At 36.1% G+C, this 20,403-nt stretch overlaps 1 pseudogene; it reads left to right on the top strand.

Moving 5' to 3' along the window:
• Positions 1–15,768, top strand: part of LOC114031771 — a 109,699-nt pseudogene extending 93,931 nt beyond the window's left edge.
• The last annotated feature ends 4,635 nt before the right edge of the window (positions 15,769–20,403 follow it).

Raw genomic sequence — 20,403 nt, 5'->3', positions numbered from 1 at the left:
ATGAGAGAATAATCTTTCTTCATTTAAGAGCAAAATACTGTGGATTAAGGCAATAGCACCAAGGCAGGCATTCTTATATGCAGATGAATGGGTTAAAGGTAGAGACTAGAAGCAGTAGGATTGATGTAAAGGGAGCTTCTGTCCTCCAACTTTGACCCCAGGATCTCCTGTGCAGTTTCCATCAATCCATCAGAAGAATGAGGCCAACCCAGGGTTCTGCTGCCAACTGTCCTACTCATCACCTAGGGAAGAGAATGGCTAGATGGAGGTGGAAAGAGAAAAGTTGGCTTTGGCTGTGCATTCATCTCCTATTTCTACCTTTGCATAGGGGTAATAGAGAATAAGCCATAGTGCTTACTGAGCACCAGCCACTAGGCTAAAACACTTTTATAGATGTTAAAGAAATTCATAGGCTGAACTACATGATCTCAGAGGTCTTTTCTAAAACTAAGGATCAATAATTATATAGAAGCCCAAATAAAACAATTATACTCCTTAGAAATAGGACTTGCCTATAGCAAGGTAAATCATCAACAGCAAAATGCATCTCTTTTCACATATCTAAAGTAGCACTGGTTGATGATCTTTTCCAAAGAATCTACTATTGCCCAGCTGCCAAATACAAGATTGATTCATGGACCTGATACTAATCTGACTTCACCTCTGTGTTTATACTGTATAAATAGAGCTTCCCCTGAGGTTAGTGTGAGCTAAGCATGGGGGAGAGACACCAAGTTCTCGGGTGAATTGTAAAATACCCGAACATATTCTTCTTTACTGTTATACACTCCCATATAACACAACCTATTATTTTATTTTGATTGTATGATGATACTGAACTCACTGGACTTTTGGGAATATCATTTTCTCCTCCAATATGTTGGAATACTCAATATTTCTAATATGTTTCTATTATCTGGGAAGGCTGTCCTTTACTCTTTCTTCATTCTCTTAGTTCTTAGCATTATTGATGCATTTATTTGGCTGTAATGTATGCAACAAAGAATGTGAGCATGTTTGGGAGTGTCCTCACATTCCTAATTTCCTCCCTTTTGGCCAGGTGGGGCTGGCCTTCTGTCTGAACCTCAGCAATTTCTGTCTTCCTTTGCATTCTAATGTAGAAATAAATTTGAGGCATAAAAAAAGCTGCTCTCTGAGGCCTAGCCTATACAAGGCAATTTAATCAAAGTCATGAATTAGCATTTTCTAGTTGCTAGGGAATGGCACCTCTGAACATCTAACAAGTAGAAGCACTAAGAGCTGCTGTCTGAGACAGACGCACATTAGAGAGAGGTTAATTTAATTCTGACCAACTTCTCATAAAAAGGTGAAGCTACTTATACCATCTAGGGCCAGCAATACATATACAATTCCTTTGGATGGTTTTTCTTTTCTCAATTAAGATGTTTTAAAAAATCATTTCACATGATCCTGTGATATGACTTGTTCTATTGTAGTTCTATTGTTCTACCATCTATAATAAAAGCCATAAAGGCAAAAATGGACAGCTTAGCCTGGTCGATTCTAGCAGTCAGTTCATTTTTATTCCTAACTACATCAATTAGTTGGTTTACAACTTGAGTAATGAGCAAAATGATGAGACTCGCTTATCAAGCATGCCACTAAGCATATTACATTGTATGGTACACAGTTAGCTATTGAATTATATCTAATAGAAGGTATAAGGTATTTCATGCTGACTTTAAAAACAAAACACATAGATGCAGTTTTCTCCTTTTAGTGGTGTGCATCAGACAATAGAATCTGATTCTTTTGAGGAGATGAATAGTAGCAATAACTACTGACTTAAACTCTAGCTTTATTATTTCTCTGAAAAGGAAAAAAATTTACTTGAAAAAATAAAACCCAATTCAACAAAAATTGTCTACTGCTTTTTTATGAGTGAAAGGAATAAAATATTTGGATGAAGAATGGTACCTAGCCTCATGTCGCTTATAGCCTAATAGGGGAATAATATGCAAGTACAGATAATTATTTTACATAATGAAGCATGAGAAGAGTCCCATAGTGATGTGAAATAAAGCTCCATGTGGAGTCTGAAGAGGAGAGTTTTTATTGATGGGAAACCAAAAAGAGCTTTATGGAGGAAGGAACTTTTGTGTTGAACTTTAAAGGATGGGTTTACCGGGTGTAGAGGTAGAGGGAAGACCAGGATAATGAGCAGGAGGAGCAGGATGAGGAGAAAGGTAATTGGATTTGGCAATTTCAAGTTCATGCATGACCTTTGCAAAAGCAGTTTTAGGGCAGCTAGGTGGCTCAGTGGATAGAGCACCGGCTTTGGATTCAGGAGGGCCTGAGTTCAAATCCCACCTCAGACACATAACACTTACTAGCTGTGTGACCTTGGGCAAGTCACTTAACCCCATTGCCTAACCCCCAAAACAAACTAAAAACCAATTTCAGTAGAGTTATAAGGAGTTTAAATTTGAATAGCCTTCCCTGGCTGCTACTGTTTTATGTATGTTGTCTTCTTCTACTATAATGTAAGCTCCTTAGGGGTAGGGGCTGTTTTGCTTTTGATACTTACATTCCCAGCACTTAGCTCTGTTCTTGGCACATATTAAGACTTTCATAAATTATTTTCATTCTTTTTAGTCATTCATTCATTCATTTCATTCATACATTCAGTACATATGTTTGAGGAGAGAGTGATTGTGGAATAGAGGAGGTGGTGGCATTGGATATAGGAAGCAAGGAAGGAAACAAACATTTATTAAAGGTCTATTATATGCCAGACACTGTGCTAAGTACTCTACAGATATCTCATTTGGTCCTCACAATAAACCTGAGAAGTAGGTGCTATCCTCATTTTACAGTTGAGGAAACTGAGACAAATAGTGGTTAAATGTCTTTTTCTGGATCACATAGTGAGTAAGTGTCTAAGTCCAGATTTGAACTTAGATTTTCCTTATTCTAGGTCCAACACTCTATCCACTACACCACCTAAATGTTTCTAGGCAATGTTTTCAAGAAGTTTGGCAGAGAGGAAAGCTACAACTGTAACTGGCCTGGGTAAAAGACTTAAGAAAAACCATTTTTTGGGGGGGATTGGGGACACATGTTTTCAGGAAGATAAGAAGAAGACTTTGAAGGGTAAGAGATTAAATCTACATGACAGATAAGAGAGGTATTAGCTATAATGAGGAAGATGGATGCCTCTTCTGTGATCAAAAGGAAGGAGAAGAAAGTGGGTGATGATAATAGAAAGTTTTGAGGAATGGAAGTGGAGAAATGAGAGAGATGAGGTTAGATAATTTCCTACTTCATTGGAAAGACTGAGGCTAAGACAGAGCCATCACAAGTAACTTGGTGCCTGGAGCAAGCTTCATAGGACAAGTTCTCTCTTTGTGTCGGAAGGAACTTGGAAAATACAAATTTTGTTTAGAAAATAGGACTTAATGAGGTGAATCTTCTTTTAAGTATAAGGTTTTTGTGAATGATAATGAAATCAGTTGACATCTTCATGATGCCCTTTTAAGAAAAAAGTAGAGGCAATGAATACAGGAGAAGCAGAAAATACCTTAGACATGAGAAAGATGTAGGATAAGTGAATGACTTTGACCTCCTGGCTCCAGGGGTGTGCTGTAGCCAGCTCTAAAGGGTTCCTGATAGTAGGAATTTTCAGTGTGAACATTTACACCTAAGGAATCAGGAAATCCTACAAATCAGGGCCTGATTTATTGTTTTCTTGATTGTCTAGACTTAAGAAAGTCATGGAGAAAATGGTAATAATGCAGATTAAACTTTAAAATATGTCCTGCCCACCTTGTTTTTTTTCCAGAGAGAAAAACATTTACCAGCACACCCCTGCCCGGTTCTTTCTCCTTTTCCTTTTAATGCTTATCTACATTCTATCTCAGCAACCACTAAATTGAAAGAGTAAACTATGAGCAGGAGTGAGAAGTGTCTGAGGAAGAATTGATGCCAGAGTTGGCAGACTGACAAATGGTACAATTTCCATGTCCTATGACACAGATGGTGAGGTCCTCCAGATGCTCCTGTTTGCAGATGACATTACATGGATTTGCCAAGTCCCAGAGCGCTGCAGAGCTTCATAAACAAGATCCATAAGTATTGAAAAAAGCTTAGGCTCACTAGTTACTCAAGAAAAACCTAGTGAATGAGCAATGTCTGTTATTCAGACTCTGATGTTCAGTGGCGTGCATGGTCTATCAAGTTGGTCCATCAGTACAGTCTTATGGCAGATACTGCAGATTGACAATGTTCTAGGCCCCAGATTGAAAAAGAAAGCAGGATGACTTGCATTTTCTATAATGTTTGTGCTTTTAATGATCCCTTGAAACAAAATTCCATCTTTTTTAAACACTAACTTTTCCCCAATTTTGCTATATGTCTGCAAATCATTGAATATTATAATCTTTAAGAAATCAAAAATATAGGTCGCAGAGATATGCAATGTAGGTGTAAATCATCTACAGCATATTATTATCATTGATGACTTGTGTGTATACACAAACAAATACACATATCCCACTTAAATGAGACCATCAAAGATGGAAAAAGGTAGGCCAGTGTTGTAGCCAGAACCAGAAATCATAGGTAGACAGCTAGTACACTACATTGTTACCTACATAATGTTGAGAGAGAGAGAGGAAAACCCTTAGCATTTTGGATGTAGCCCTGTGGAAATGTTATGGGAAGACATGGAAGAGAATTGGATAAGATGAGAATAAGTGGATGGATTGGAGTGTCCACACTGATGAGATCACATAGAAGGAAGTAATTGTCATATGAAGAAATGTTTAAATATTGTGCATATGTGTTAAATACGAGCAAAAAAATACTTTAATGTGTCATAATTTGCACATTTCCATGACATGATAGCATAGTGTTCTGTAATTAATAGTTGATTAATTTTTAATAGTTTACCAAATTTAGATTTGAAAAAGAAATACATAAAAAACATTAAAATGGCCATTTCCATCGACTAAAACAGATTATTTAAACTCCAGATATAATATTTTTCACATTCATAATATAGGCACAGTAGTAATGGGAATTGAGTTTTTTCTTTAGACTCACCAGATATGACCAGCATGTGGTGAGAATCTGTTTTAAATGGCAGCTCTCCATTGCAAATTGTAGTCAAATGCCCACATATGCAGGGGGGGGGGGGGGGGGGGGAGGAAAGATTTTTCTTCAAAATTAATTTCATCTGTTATATCCATCAGATCACCAAAGTCATATTTGCTGAATGGTGAGAGAGTTCCTTATGCTATAGTTTAATAATTTAATTGAAGAATTGCTATGATCCACAAAAGATGTACAAATAGTTATGGTTTACTTGTTTACAATTAAAAAAAAATCACTTATGTTTTGATTATGAAATTAATTTTTCTTTAATGGAATGATAAATATTCACTGAGCAAATGGCTTTGGGGGAATGAAGTGATTTTTAAAAAAGAATTGGCAAGAGGAATAATATTTTCTCTTAGAATTAGCATGTTAATATTTAAATACCTTTATATCCATTATTTCATTTGAGTCTCATAACAACCTTGGGAGATAGGGACTATAGGTATTACCCTTATTTTATAAGAGAGGAAATTGAGTCCTACAGAGGTTAAAGCTCAGTAAATGTCAGAGGTGGGCTTTGAACACAGATCTGCTTTAATTTAGGTCCAGAACTTTTGCACACAGTATTAACTTTTTTCATCTTAAATATATGCATTTGTTGAAAGGCATCATAGTGTGGTAGATAGAGAGCTGGCTGCAAAATCCAGAAGACCTGGATCAAGACAAGTTTTTGACTCATATCGGCTATATGACCTTGGGAAATTATTTAATTTCTTAGTGGCCCATGCAACTCTCTAAGACTATAAGAAATAGACAAGTTGTTGATCTGTACTGGTAAAGATAGGTGCTAGGTGGTGCAGTGGATAGAGCACCAGCCCTGAAGTCAGGAGGACCTGAGTTCAAATCTGGCCTCAGACCAAACACTTGACACTTACTAGCTGTGTTACCCTGGGCAAGTCACTTAACCCCAATTGCCTAAAAAAAAATAAAGATAGGTTCTTCATGGGGGAGCTCCCTATAACAGTAAAATTATAGGTCTGGACAAAAATCAAATGAACTTAAATTATTTTTTTTTATTGTTCGCATGACACTTATGACTCCACATCAGTATTGTCTGCCTTAGATTTTAAGTCTCTTGCAAGCAAAGTCTTAGTTTACATTGACTTGCATGGTGCCATGTTTGTTAGCAAATACTTGTGCATCGAGGACTATATTTGATGTTTGATGGTGGGAGACAGTGGACATAATATCTATTGTCTTGGAGTTTATAATCTTCTTGGGTAGTTAAAACACTCTCTCTTTAGATTGAAAAGAAAAGAAAAGGAAACACCAAGGGAAAAAGTGAGGGTAGGTGAAACAATAAAGAGACACTATTTTTTTTTCTACAAAAAGTTCAGTCAGACTTAAAAAAAGAGACTCCTATAATCACCCAAGAACTTATTTGCCCCAACTTGGCTGTGTTCACTATTAGGGGAACCAAGCATAATAACCTACTCAGCGAAGGTTGGTGCCAAATGTGCTAGAGGGGCCCAGTGGGAGGGAAGGGGTCCCAGTCAGTGTTCTAAGACATTGCAGCTTTGAAAGAGGTTTTTTCTGTTAATATTCTCTGAAAGATTCCTAGAGCTGTGTGCTTGGCATAATAATCCTTAACAAGAATTTAAAAGATATGTGCTCAAGTGAAGTTTTGCTCAAAGAATCACTTAGAGTTGACTAAAGGTCAAAAAAATATTTACTCATCTAATTAAAAAAGAGTCTCCTGTCATACATTCCTATTAATATTTTTCTTAAAATGCGTTTATGCTCTATGGAGTTCTAATATGTTTCAAAACCAGAAATGAGTTAAACCAGGCTTCTGATTTAAGAAGTTTTCTCACCTTTACTATTTTCATATTTGTTTCAGAGATCTGTGGACTTCTTTTGGTCCTTGTTGAAAGAAAACTTTTTTCTAAATAGTCAGTCAAGAAGTGTTTTTACCTAACCAAACTAATTACTTTTTAAATGTGTGGAGTAATCAATGGAGTCTTGCTTAGTTCAAAAGTAGAAACATGAGACATCTGTAGTTCTTTCAATGAAAGGGTAGACAAAGCAGATGTGCTTAATTGGCTCTACTAACCCAGGCCCTGCCTTAGTGACATCCTAAGATAGAGGGGGTGCTACACTAGGAATGGTAGATATTTATTAAGTGCCTACTATGTGCCAGGCACTGTGCTAAGTGCTGGGGACATGAAAAGAAGCAAAAGACAGTCCCTGCCCTTAAGGAGCTCACAATCTAATGAATATAATTCACAAGATGAGTAATACTGAAAGATTTATTAATTTCAAAAAGCTCAAAAACTATGGGTGAGGTATTAGGTTCAACCTTATGCTGAGGCATAATACATAGTTCTCTACTCCTATAATTTTAAGGGCACAGAAAGGTCCCCTGACTTAAAATAAATAAATACATTTTATGCCATCATTGGAGGCTTAATCCTTTGGTTTACAAAATTGAACCTACAGGTAGAGGTACTGGTCAATTTTTAACAGCTTGCTCTCCAAAATGCAGGACATACTTTTAAGTCTAAATTTCATTATCAACATTTTTCCATCCTTTCTCAAGTGATAGAAACTCACAAATCACTCCAGAAATAAAAACAACAACAACAACAACAACAATAAATCAAGCCCTAAATTATGGCATTAGCCAATTTCTGAGGTGCAAATTCTCAGATAGGAAATTAACAATCTGTTTCCTAGCTCGATCTGAGTCCAGCATATCCCTGCCTACAGAAGTTTGCTTATACGAGAGACAGCACATTAACCTGAGATCAGCTATTAACATCTTAAGAATATGAATACATTATCTTTTTATTTTAAAAGTTTACACTTTTGAAATTCAACATTTACATTCTAATAAACAATTTTGTCACTTTACCTATTGCTTATTAATGAAAATACAATATTGAGTTTTGGGGCCATTAAAATAGATGAATACATGTGATATTATTTTCTAATATTGCCACTTGGCATCTTTAATTTTTAGGTGCTAAAAAGTAATATGCTATTTTTTGTTACAGTTATTGACTCAAATCAGAGAGAAATGGATCAATAGTAGCAATATCTAAAAAGCTTGCTAGCAGCAAAAGAACAGAGAAATTTTTATTAAAGACTCTTCCATCATCAGATCTAATAACGTGTTCTGTTTTCCTACACTTTTCTCATATAGTCTCATATAGTAAGTAATACAGTTTTACACAAATGAAAAATCCTGAGAACGATAATAATTAAGATCTGGAAAGTGAGTTAGAAAAAAACCAACCAAAATTAAGTTTAATGTGAGATTAACTGAACAAAACTGCCTCACAACTCATCCTAACCAATGTACCAGCTAGACAACAGGTGAATTAGTGTCCACTAGGATTGAAACCAAATTGCATCTGCACAAATCTCAGAGATTTCTTCTGGCTAGGAGGTGGAATACAAATACTGTTTTTTTTCTTTTTGGCATCCTAAAATGCACAGAATATTAAAGCCAAAAAACATTATTTAGTACAAGACCTAAATAACTCATATTTAAGTATTTATTTATTTTACATTATAATTTTTTGAGAAATTTAAAATGTAAGCATGCTTCACTGCAAATAATTTTCCAAAGCTATGCATTTTATTTATCTCACAGAGGATATTTGCATCACATCTTTAACTCTATAATACCATATTAATAGTATTTTGTTTAGTTAACATGTAGAAATCCTAAAATGCCTTTAGATGTTTTTCAGAGATTCCATGCTGGTAATTCCATGTAATACTTTGCAAAGATTATCCTCCAAGGTCATGGAGAACCTTAGGTTCTAGAAGGCTACATTAATGGAGGACAGATTTTCACAGATCCTCCCAAGGAGGAAAGACTTTATTTTTCTGTCTAGATGTGTACTAGTTTTTGAAGACAGGACTAAATTTACAGATGTTAATTATCATTAAGTTGGCCAATGGGTTATGATTTATTTTAACCACAGAACCTCATTGTTTTCTAAGTCCTGAAATGGTGGTGATTTGTGTTTATGGAAGGAGTAGTATTCAAATGTTACCCATATTACACTAAACTTTGGATTCATGTGAACTACTGGTTTCAATGTAGGATATATTTGATAATCTATAATATTTAGCTTAATTTCCCAATCCAGGTCTGTCTCTCTTTGTTCCATGAGGTCTGAAGAATATGCCAGCACTTCTGGGTTCCTGGATGCCACCATTGCAGTATTTCCTCTAAAATCATCCAACTTCAGTTTGTTCCAGGTTATTAAACCTGATATGGAATATAAACTTTAAAATGCTTTTAATTAGGACTAAAACAATTATCAAAGTGAAAATAATTCACACAAAGGGAAAATAATTCACACATGTACAGTCAGCCTAGAGATTAGGCACTCATCATGTAGAAACAATGTATTTTGAGATCCAAATTTCCAAACTCAAGTAAAGTAGTTCTCTTTCTGGAATCAGAAGGAGGCAGATGTAGCCTTTAATGCAGTCAAGCTTGCTTGAAGACTCTGTGCCACATTGGACTGCTGTGGTCTGGCTCTCCCTTCTTGGCAGTCATTTCCTTCCTTGCTGTTAGGTCTCAGGGAGATGCCAGGACCCCTGGCATCTAGATATCACCATTGCTGTCTCACCTTGAAGTACCCCTTCCTCTTCATTGTCCTCCTATCATAATTTCCCTATTTTACAGTCACAGTGTCTCAGGGAAATTAGAGTCCTGGGATCATCTCCCAAAGAGCCATCATTCTCTGTGCCCAGGAATCATGTAGGCTGTGCGAGTGGAAAGAAAGGGATGAATATCTGAGATGTTGTAGTGGTGGAATCAATAAGACTTGTCAACTGGTTGGAAATGAGGTATGCGATTAGGGAGAGGGAAGAGTCGAAAACAACTTCAAGGCTATAAAACTGGGTGACTAGAAGGATAATGGTGCCATGAACAGAAACAAGGAAGTTCTGGATGGAACGTAACAATTATTTATTTATAACAAGCACCTACTATGGGCCAGGCACTGGGCTAATAAATATTATTTCATTTGATCCTCACAATAGCCCTCAGAGGTAGGTGCTATTATTATCCCAATTTTTTTTGTTAAAGAAACTGAAGACAGAGGTTAAGCAATGTGCCCAGGGTCACACAGTTAGTAAATGTCTGAGGCTAGATTTGAATTTAGGTCTTCCTGACTCTATGTAACCTTTAGCATGTACTTAGGGGAATTCCTCCTCAGGTTTGGATCAGACCAGATTGCTAACTATTTTTAGCTCTATTTTCCATGAATATGATTAATTAAAAATATTTTGTATGTTATGTGCTATGCCATAACTGCTGGATTTGGATAGAATTATGGTTTATCTTACTGATTTGTTTTATTTTATTTTCATGGAGGTATGACATAGTTCTTAAATAATGATTACAAATATTATGTTTAAATTTAAAATAACATGTGAATATCTTATATAGCTCTATACATCAATGGATAGTTCTCATAGTGCTACAGATTACAGATTCATTTATCTACTTTTTCATAGCCCTGACATTCATATTTTGTTAAAAGAAACAGTATTGGCTTCTAATGTTGTTTAATGAAAAATATGGAATAGTATTGTTGAGGAGTATGTTGCTCAATCAAAAAGTATTGAGCAAAGATTACAGCCTATTTACATCTTTTTATCCTATAATCTATATTGTACATAGATTAAAATAGCCCTCTAATTGATGTTGCTTCAATTTTTGTCCCAGTGATCTATCCTCTACTCGGATATTAAAGTAATTTTCTTAAAGCACAGGTCTGTTCATGTCAACTCTGTTACTCAATAAGCTTCAATGATTTCTTATTACTTCCAACATTTAATAAAGTCCTCTGTGTTGTGTTTAAAGTTCTTCATAATTGGTCCCTCTTCCAGTCTTCTTACATTTAACTCTTCTCCATGCCCTCCATGATCCAGTCACCCTGTCCTCCTTGCTGTTCCTCAATATAACATTCCATCACCTACTGTATGCATTGATTTCTACTGGCTACCCCCATGCCTGGAATGTTTTTCCTCATCATCTCCATCTCTTCCCTGACTTCCTTCCAATTTCAGCTAAAATCTTATCTTCTACAAGATGATATTCTTAGGTCCCTCAACTAAAAGTGCCTTTCCCTCATAGATTATCTCCCTAATGAATATATGTCCCATTTACATATTAGTTATTTACATGTAATCTTCCCCATTGGAGTGTGAACTCCTTGAGGTCAGGGATTATGTTTGCCTTTCTTTGTATTTTCTCAGCACTTAGTGCCATGACACAAAGTAAGTGCTTTATAATTGCTTTCTGATTGATTGACATACTAATTAATAGCACCATTCTAAAATTTCCACTAAACAACATTGGAAGGGGCAGCTAGGTTGCACAGTGGATAGAGCACCAGCTCCAGAGTCAGGAGGACCTGAGTTCAAATCCAGCCTCAGACACATAAAACTTGCTAGCTGCATGACTCTGGGCAAGTCACTTAACCCCAATTGTCTCATTAAAAAAAAAACAACAACAAAAACCAAAAACAACAACCACAAAAGAACAACAACATTGGAAGCCAGTCCTGTTTCTATTTACAAAATATTGATGTCAGGGCTGTGAAAAAGTGGATGAATGGATGTTTACAGAAAATTGAGGAAAAATTATGTATGGAGCTTAAGAATTTTGTTCCTTGAAAGCATTTTATTCTGATAGAACATTATTGATTTCACTCTATAATATTCTTTAAAACTGATGGGCATAGCATTTGCTTAAATGTACTTGGGAAAGGAAACTTGTAGAGCTAAACTAATATTTGGATTAGTAAACTGTTTTGATCTATGGGCATGTTGCTTACTGAGCCAGCAGCTGGACAGTTGGCCTAGGTTTGAAATTTCTGGTTTGGAAGGCTGATAGGAAGCCAGATTGTCTGCCTTTACATTGGATGAATTTGTGCTTTTCAGTACTTTTCTCTTTCCTCCTAATCATTTATTACAAGGGAAATCCAGATTCTAAGAACATTTTGGATGTAATTTACAGAACTAGAAAGACCATTAAGACCTGTTAGTTACTTTCTTGCTTTGTATCTTGTGCACGTTGGATTGGAGTACTTTCCATGGATTATGTGTGGAAATAGCCCTCAAATGGAGGAGTGGGTGGGAAAGCCCTTGAATCATGAATGGAATGGTGTCCAGGGCACAGCCCCTCACATGCTCCATGGGATGTCCCACTGAAGAACCATCTTCAGCCATCCTCTGGGAGTGTGTGGATCCTTCTTCTTTCTCTTAGCAGAGTCCTCAGGTGACAATACTATAAGCCTCCCAAGCCTTAAAAATACCAAAGAAAGATAGAAATTGTAGAACTTCAGGCATTATAAAAAGTAGTGAGTCCTTTATTGAAACAGACACATGCCTAGGGAGACTAATACCCTAAGCCAGAGGTTGGCAAACTATGGCCTAAGGGTCAATTTTAAAAGCCATTCTTAGCTCATAGGGCAAACAAAAACAGGCATCCTTGGCCATAGATTGCCGACCCCTGTCCTAACCTGTTATTATCCAATATCTTAGTAGTATGATGTAATGAAGTTAGAAGACCTGCGTTTATATTCAGACTCTGCCATTTACTTTAGAGGGATCTGTTCACTTCTCTTTTCTTACTTTCAACTGTAAAACAAAGAAATTGATTGGATGATCTTTAAACTTTCTGAAATTCTGTGAATTCTGAAATTTGTGAACTGAGGTTGGTAGTGGAGGGTCAGATTCTTGGAAATGGGATACACCTAAAGGTGTAAGAGGAAAAAAGGGGTACCAGAAGCAGATGATGCATATTTTACAATTTTTGTTATCTATTCTTTCCTGAAAATAATATTCTTAAGAACTTAGGATTTCTAATTAAATAATACACACTCCTAGAAGGAAATGAAACCTTGTGAATGGTGTTTATTCTACAGTGGACTCATTTTCCTTACCTATTGTATGGTCATATGTGGAATTAGAAGTATGGACATTTGGAATATCACTCTTTTTAGATAATTTCTCTTCTTCCTGGGGCATTCAGTTGACTCTAAACCATTGAATAGAACCATCTCCAGGAGTGAGAGGACTGTGTATACCCATATATGAACAGAATCATGGAATCTTAACTAGAAGACATCTTGTAAACTATGTAGTACAAGCACCTAATTTTACAGATGAAGAAATGGAGAGCCAGAGAAATTACTTGACTCTGTTAGTGTTTTTTCCTTCTTCAAATAGCTTTTAATTTCTTTATCCATATATATATTATATCCTCTCTATATCCATATATATATTATCCATATATATTATATATGGCTATATATCCATATATATATATATTATATCCTCTCTATAGAATATAAGCTCCTGAAGGCTAAGAACTGTCTTGTTTTTTTCTTACTCCCTCCAGAAGCTTGGACATAGTAGGGCGTTTGATAAATATTTGTTGAATTGAATTGGAAAATAAAACTGATCTTTCAACTCTTTGTATTTTTGTACTTTTGGAAGCTAAAATATATCTCTAGAAATGTAGGGGAAATAGAAGTCTCCTACCTGGGATTATTAAGTGCCAGGTTGTTTTGGTCCCATGGAGCAATAAAGGGTTTGAATTATTATTCACTTAAGAAATCAGCAGGTATCATCAGAATGCTTTGAGTGATTTCTTTTTTTCTTTGCCAAACTAATTATGGGAATGAGAGACTTTTAAAAAAGTAAAAGACAACTTTTCTTAAATATTTTCATTTATAGAAAATAGAATGTAGCTTTTCATCTGCTCTATAATTCTTCACATCCTACAACTTACATATGCAAATTGAAAACGAATTGTTGACAGTTAAAGTACCATTAATGATCTATAAACATCACTAGTCACAGTGGTCACTAGTGAAAAGTGGTATTTGGGGGTTGTGTTGTATGACCAGACTGAAAACATTTCACATTCTCCTTTGAACTGGGCAAGCATGGTTAACTGGTTTATGGTTTATACTTAAAAAGGTTTATCTAAGTTCACAGAGAAATGTATATTTTTTCTGTAGGACAACTTGGAGGTCATCTGAAAGGGAAGGTACTTGAATAAAGAGGTATGGGGAAAGGTTTCTTGCAAAAGGTCAGTCAGTCAGTCTGTAAGCATTTATTGATTGCCTGCTATGTGCCAGGCACTGTACTAAGTGTTGAGGATACTGAGAAAAGGCAAAAGACAGTCTCTGCCTTTGAAAAGGTCATAATCTAATGGGGAAAATAACATGCAAAGAACTATGTAAAAACAAGCTATATAAAGGATAAATTGGAAATAAATAATAGAAGGAAGGCACTAGAATTAAGAAAGTTTGGGAAAGACTTCCTGTAGAAGGCGAGATTTTGGCTGGGACTTGCAGGAAGCTAGGGAAACCAGAAAGTGTACAAAAGGAGGGAGAGAATTCCAGGCAAGGGGACAATCAGTAAAAATGCTCAGAATTCAGAGATGGAGTATTTTGTGCGAGGAGTACCAAGGAGGCCAGTGTTACAGGATTAAAGAGTACATGTGAGGTTGATGGGCCAAGATGGCAGATTAGAGGCAGCAATTCAGCTGGGCTCTCTCAACATTTCCCTCCAAACAACTTTAAAGTAATGCCTCAAATCAAATTTTGAAGTGGTAAAACCAAGAAAAGATCAGGGTGAGATTTTTTTTTTCAGTCTAAGAAAACTTAGGAGTTTGGTAAGAGACATTTTTTACTGAGGTAGAGGCCTATTTGGAGCAAGCAGGGAAACAGCAATAGTGGCCCCAGTAATAGCACGCGCTTTAAAAGCTCTCAGCCCAGAGATATAAGAGGGTCAAACAACTGATTGGAAAGATATTTCAGGGAACTCCTTGCTGGTACTGGGTACAGCTGGCACTAGTTGGCAACTCTATTGGCCATACACAATTCCAGGGTGGAGAGGAGCTCTGGTGGTCTGTCATAAGGGAGAACTAGCTCTTGTGCTTGCCAGGGACCAGGGCCCTTTCTGGGTAAAGATTAGAGTGCAGACCAGAAGAGAAGTGACTATACATCTCCCAGGATCACACCACTTTGGAAGAACCAAAAACTTGCAGACCCTCCAAATTAATACTGAAACTGTCACACAAAAAGCACAAAGCTTGAGACTGCCTCTCTATCCCAAGGTGAGCAGAAACCAACTTTAATGTAAAAGTCAAAGTCAAGAAATAGGCTGGAAAAATAAGCAAACTAGAAAAATTAAACTTGAACATAAAAGGTTACTATAGTGACAAGGAAGACCAGGCATAAATTCAGAAGAATGCAACAATGTGAAAATAATTACAAAGTCTCAAAGAAAAATGTCAATTGGACTCAAGCCCAACAAGAATCACTGGTGAGTAGTAGAGGAAAAATTGGGAAAAGAATGAGAGTAATGCAAAAATATAATGAAAAGAGAATTAACATCTTGGTTAAAAGAGGCACAAAACTACTGAAGAAAATAACATTTTAAAAAACAATTGCTTTTCCCCCCATCCAGTCATCATGGTGGAAGCTCATCTGTCATCTCATCATAGTGTCCTCTCATAAAATATTCAGAATCAAGAGGTTCCTGGCCAAGAAACAGAAGCAAAATTGTCCCTTCCCTCAATGGATTCGAATGAAAACTGGTAATAAGATCACATACAACTCAAAAAGGAGATACTGGAGAAGGACCAAGTTCAGATTATAAAGAATGGCCAGTTCAATGAAAGACATTCTACACCAAGATCACCTCCCCACCCCTTACCAGGGCATCCATCCATCCATCTATCCATCCATCCATCCATCCATCCATCCATCCATCCATACATCCATCCATCCATCCATCCATCCATTCATCACTCAGTCACCTCATTGCCCCCAATAAGAAGTAAATTACCACTACTGCCCTCCCTTTTTTTTGGGTGAGGCAATTGGGGTTAAGTGACTTGCCCAAGGTCACACAGCTAGAACATGTCAAGTGTTTGGTCTGAGGCCTCCGGCCTCAGAGGACTCAGGTCCTCCTGACTTCAGGGCTGGTGCTCTATACACTGCACCACATAGCTGCCCCCCTGCCCTCCCATTTTGGAAGCTGTCTGCCAAGATGCAGATATAAAAACCCCCAAATTTCAACAAGTTGTTTAATTTGTCTTGCCCTTAAATTTTTTTCCCTAAATTATATCCATGCATTTGGATACCATGTGTATTGTGATATAGTTTAAATTACTGTTATCTGCATCTTTGTGTAGCATTTGTATGTTTGAGGTTATGCTTAAGAGGCAGAGATCATAATGAAACAAGTTATTCCTGTCAAGAAGAACCAAGCTCCAGCCCTGTCTTGAATAAGCCATCACAATAACCTCTCTGTGTTTTGTTTTGTGTTCTAAGAAGTTGTGAGAGCACCTATCTCACAGGGTTGTTGTGGGGGTCTAAGATTTGCAAGTCTTCAGTGTAAGCCTCCAGTGCTGTTAATCAGGAGCTATCTCAGCCAGATTATGCACAGCTGACTGTGCTCATTTATCAAACTCACAGTCAGAGAAGTAACCTGTTGACCCCCTGCTTATTTCATACAACAAGCCATCTTCGTTCCTTGTTGGGAGGTGGTAATTAAGGGTTGGCAACTTCAAAGTTGTTGGTTATTTGTGTGTTCAAGAAATTCCAATCTTTGTTAGGAACTAGACCTGGTTCAGGTGAATGGCTTTACAATTTTCTAAAGATGCAATTCTGCTAATAAAGGGTTTCTACAAAAAACAAACAAAAATACCCAGAATTGACCTAATGTTAAAAGAGACAAAAAAATTCATTGAAGAAAGAAAATCCTTAAAATTTAGAATTGTGGAAGCTAATGACTCCATGAAAAATCAAGAAACATAAAATAAAGTCAAAAGAATGAAAAGAATAGAAGAAAATGTAAAGCACTTCATCAGAAAAACAACTGACATAGAAAATACATCGAGGAGAGATAATTTAAGAATTATCGAACCACTTGAAAGCTATGATAAAAAAGAAGCCTAGACATCATATTTCAAAAAATTATGAAGGAAAAATACCCCAATATTTTAGATCCCAAGGATAAAATAGAAATCAAAAGAATCCACTGATCACTTCCTGAAAGCTCCCAGGAATATTATAGCCAAGTTTCAGAATTCCTAGGTCAAAAAGAAAATATTTTAAGCAGCCAGAAGGAAATAATTCAAATATTGTGGAGCCACAGTAAGGATCACACAAAATTTAACAGCTTCTACATTAAAAGAGCAGAGGGCTCAGTATGTGGTACTCTGGAGAGAAAAGGAGCTAGGATTACAATCAAGAGTAACCTACCCATCAAAACTAAGTATAGTCTTTCAGAGAAAAAAAATGGATATTTAATGAAATAGAGGACTTTCAAACATTCCTGATGAAAAGACCAGAGCTGAATAGAAAATTTGACATTCAAACACAATGCTCAAGAAAAGCATAACAAGGTAAATGTGAAAGAGAAATCATAAGGCACTTAATATAGTTAAACTATTTATATTCTTGTATGGGAAAATGATACATACAATTCCTAAGAACTTTATCATTATTAGGGCAATTAAAGGGAATTTACATAAAAGAGGGCATGGGTATAAGTTGATTATGTTGGAGTGATCTCCAAAAAAAATGTTGTGGGAAAGAGGGATGCACTAGGAGAAAGGGGAAGGGAGAAGTAGAATGGGGAAAATTTTCTTACATGAAAGAGATGTGCAAGCAGAACCTTTTACAGTGGAGGGGAAAATGGGCATAGTCATGGGCAATGCTTGAACCTCATTCTCCTTGGAATTGCTTCAAGAGGGAAGAATATATATATATATTATACACACATATATGCATATATATGTATATACACACTATATATACATGAATACATATATATGTGTATATACATATATACTATATATACATACACACACAGACACACACACACAGACACACACACACAGACACACACACAGACACACACAGACACAGACACACACAGACACACACACACACACACACATATATATATAAATATATATATATATGCTCGGTTGTATATAAAAATGTAACTTATCCAATAGGGAAATAGGAGGGGAAGGGATGATAAAAGGGGGATAATAAAAGGGTGGCCAGATTAAAGGAGGCAGTAGTTAGAAGCAAAATGGATTTTTGAGGGGGATAGGATAAAAAGAGAGACAGAAGGAGAAATAGAAGATAATAGGATGGAAGGAAATACACAAGCATCATAAATGTGAATGTGAATGGAATGAGCTCTCCCATAAAACAGAAGTGGATCACAGAATGGATCTGAAACCAGAATTCAACGAAATATTTACAAGAGATACACTTGAAAAAGAAAGAAACACAGAATTAAAATGAAAGGCTGGAGTAGAATCTAATATGCTTCAGCTTAAGAAAAAAGTGGCAATCATGATCTCAGACAAAGCAAAAGCAGAATAGACTTAATTAAAATAAATAATCAGGAAAACTATATTTTGTTAAAAGGTACCCTAGATGATGAAGTAATAGCAATTTTTTTACAGCAAGTTTATCTGATAAAGGCTACATTTCTCAAATATATACTGAGTATAGAACTGAGTCAAATTTAGAGTCATTCTCCAAATGATAAATAGTGAAAGGCTATAAACAGAAAGTTTTCAGAAGAAGGAATCAAACCTATCTATAGTCATATGAAATAAATGCTCTAAAAATTACTATTGATTAGAGAAATACAAATTATAACAACTCTGAAATACCGCCTCATACCTATCAGAAATGATAAATGCTGAAGGGGATAAAGGGAGAATAGGTACACTAACGAATTGTTGATGGATTAATGAACTGGTTCAACCATTCTGGAGAACAATTTGGAACTCTGTCCAAAGGGCTGTAAAACTGTACATACCCTTTCACTCAGAAATACCACTACTAGATTTGTATCCCGAAGAGATAAAAGCAAAACATCCTACCTGTATGAAAATATTTACAGCAACTCTTTTTATGATGGCATTGAGGTGATGAAATTGAGGTGATGCTCATGAATTGGGGAATGGCTGAACAAGTTGTGACATATGATTGTAATATATTGTGCTATAAAAAATGATGAGGGAGGTGGTTTCAGAAAAAACATGGTAAGACCTATATGAACTGATGCAAAGTGAAGTGAGAAGAACTATGAGATCATTGTGTACAGTAACAGCAATGTTGTAATGATGAAAGACTTGGCTACTCTGAACAATACAATGATCCAAGGTAATTCTAAATGACTTATGATGAAAAAAATGCTATCCACCTCCAGAGAGGAAACTGATGAACTCTGAATGCAAATTGAAGTATAATTTTCTCACTTTATTTTTCTTGCTTTATTTTGAAATATGGCTAATATGGAAATTTTTTTGCATGATTTCACAAATACAATTGGTATCATATTATATGCCTTCTCAGTAGATGGGGAAGGCTGGGGGGGAGGGAGAAAATTTGGAACTCAAAATTTAAAAAGGAAAGAATGTTAAAAATAAACAATAATAATAAAAAGTATATAGAGGTGAATAAGTCAATATGAGGAGTTGGAGATGGAATATTATTTATGATTAATCAGTGAGTTTGGCCCAATTATTCAGTTCTATGTAATTCAAAAGATATTTATTAAGGGTTTACTATGTGTCTTTTGTTGTTGTTCAGTAATTTCATTCATGTCTGACTCTTCCTGATCCCTTTTGGGGTTTTCTTTTCAAAGATACCAGACTGGTTTGCCATTTCCATCTCCAGCTCATTTTCCAGCTTTTACAGAAATAGACGAGCAGGGTTAAAGTCAATTGCCTAGGGTAACACCGCTAGTTAAATGTCTGAGGCCAGATTTGAACTCAGGAAGATGAGTCTTCCTGACTTCAGGCCCCTAGCAAAGTATCTGGAATATCACACTTGTTTCATTAATACTTGCTGATTGATTGATAGACCTACTAGACTTAGGCTTACTGTATTATTTTTTGCATTACTAAAAGGGATAGTAGGTAGATTAGACATTGTTCTTAAGGACTATGGGAAAGCAGTTTCTAGGTAGAACATGTAAAGGCTTGTGTAACTTACTTTTAAAATATGTTTTGATCAATTATCCATTAATATTTTGCCCTTTTCTCTGACTATCCCACTGAGTCCCATGAGGCTGCTGAGCCCCAGTGATTTGACCCTGAATATTAAATTAATTTTGTTGACATTTACATGTACTCATTAATCTCCCAACTTTCTTTGCACTTATTTATCTGTGTCTATTTTATATTACTTTATTCCCCACCTCAATTTGATTCCCATTGGAAATAGCCATCTAAACAAGGCATTTTTTTGCATA

Source organism: Vombatus ursinus, unplaced genomic scaffold, assembly GCF_900497805.2.
Source record: "Vombatus ursinus unplaced genomic scaffold, bare-nosed wombat genome assembly UNPS02015255.1, whole genome shotgun sequence".
Lineage (NCBI taxonomy): Eukaryota > Metazoa > Chordata > Mammalia > Diprotodontia > Vombatidae > Vombatus > Vombatus ursinus.
Note: the sequence above shows the minus strand (reverse complement) of the source record. Positions and strands in the feature narration are given on the sequence as shown.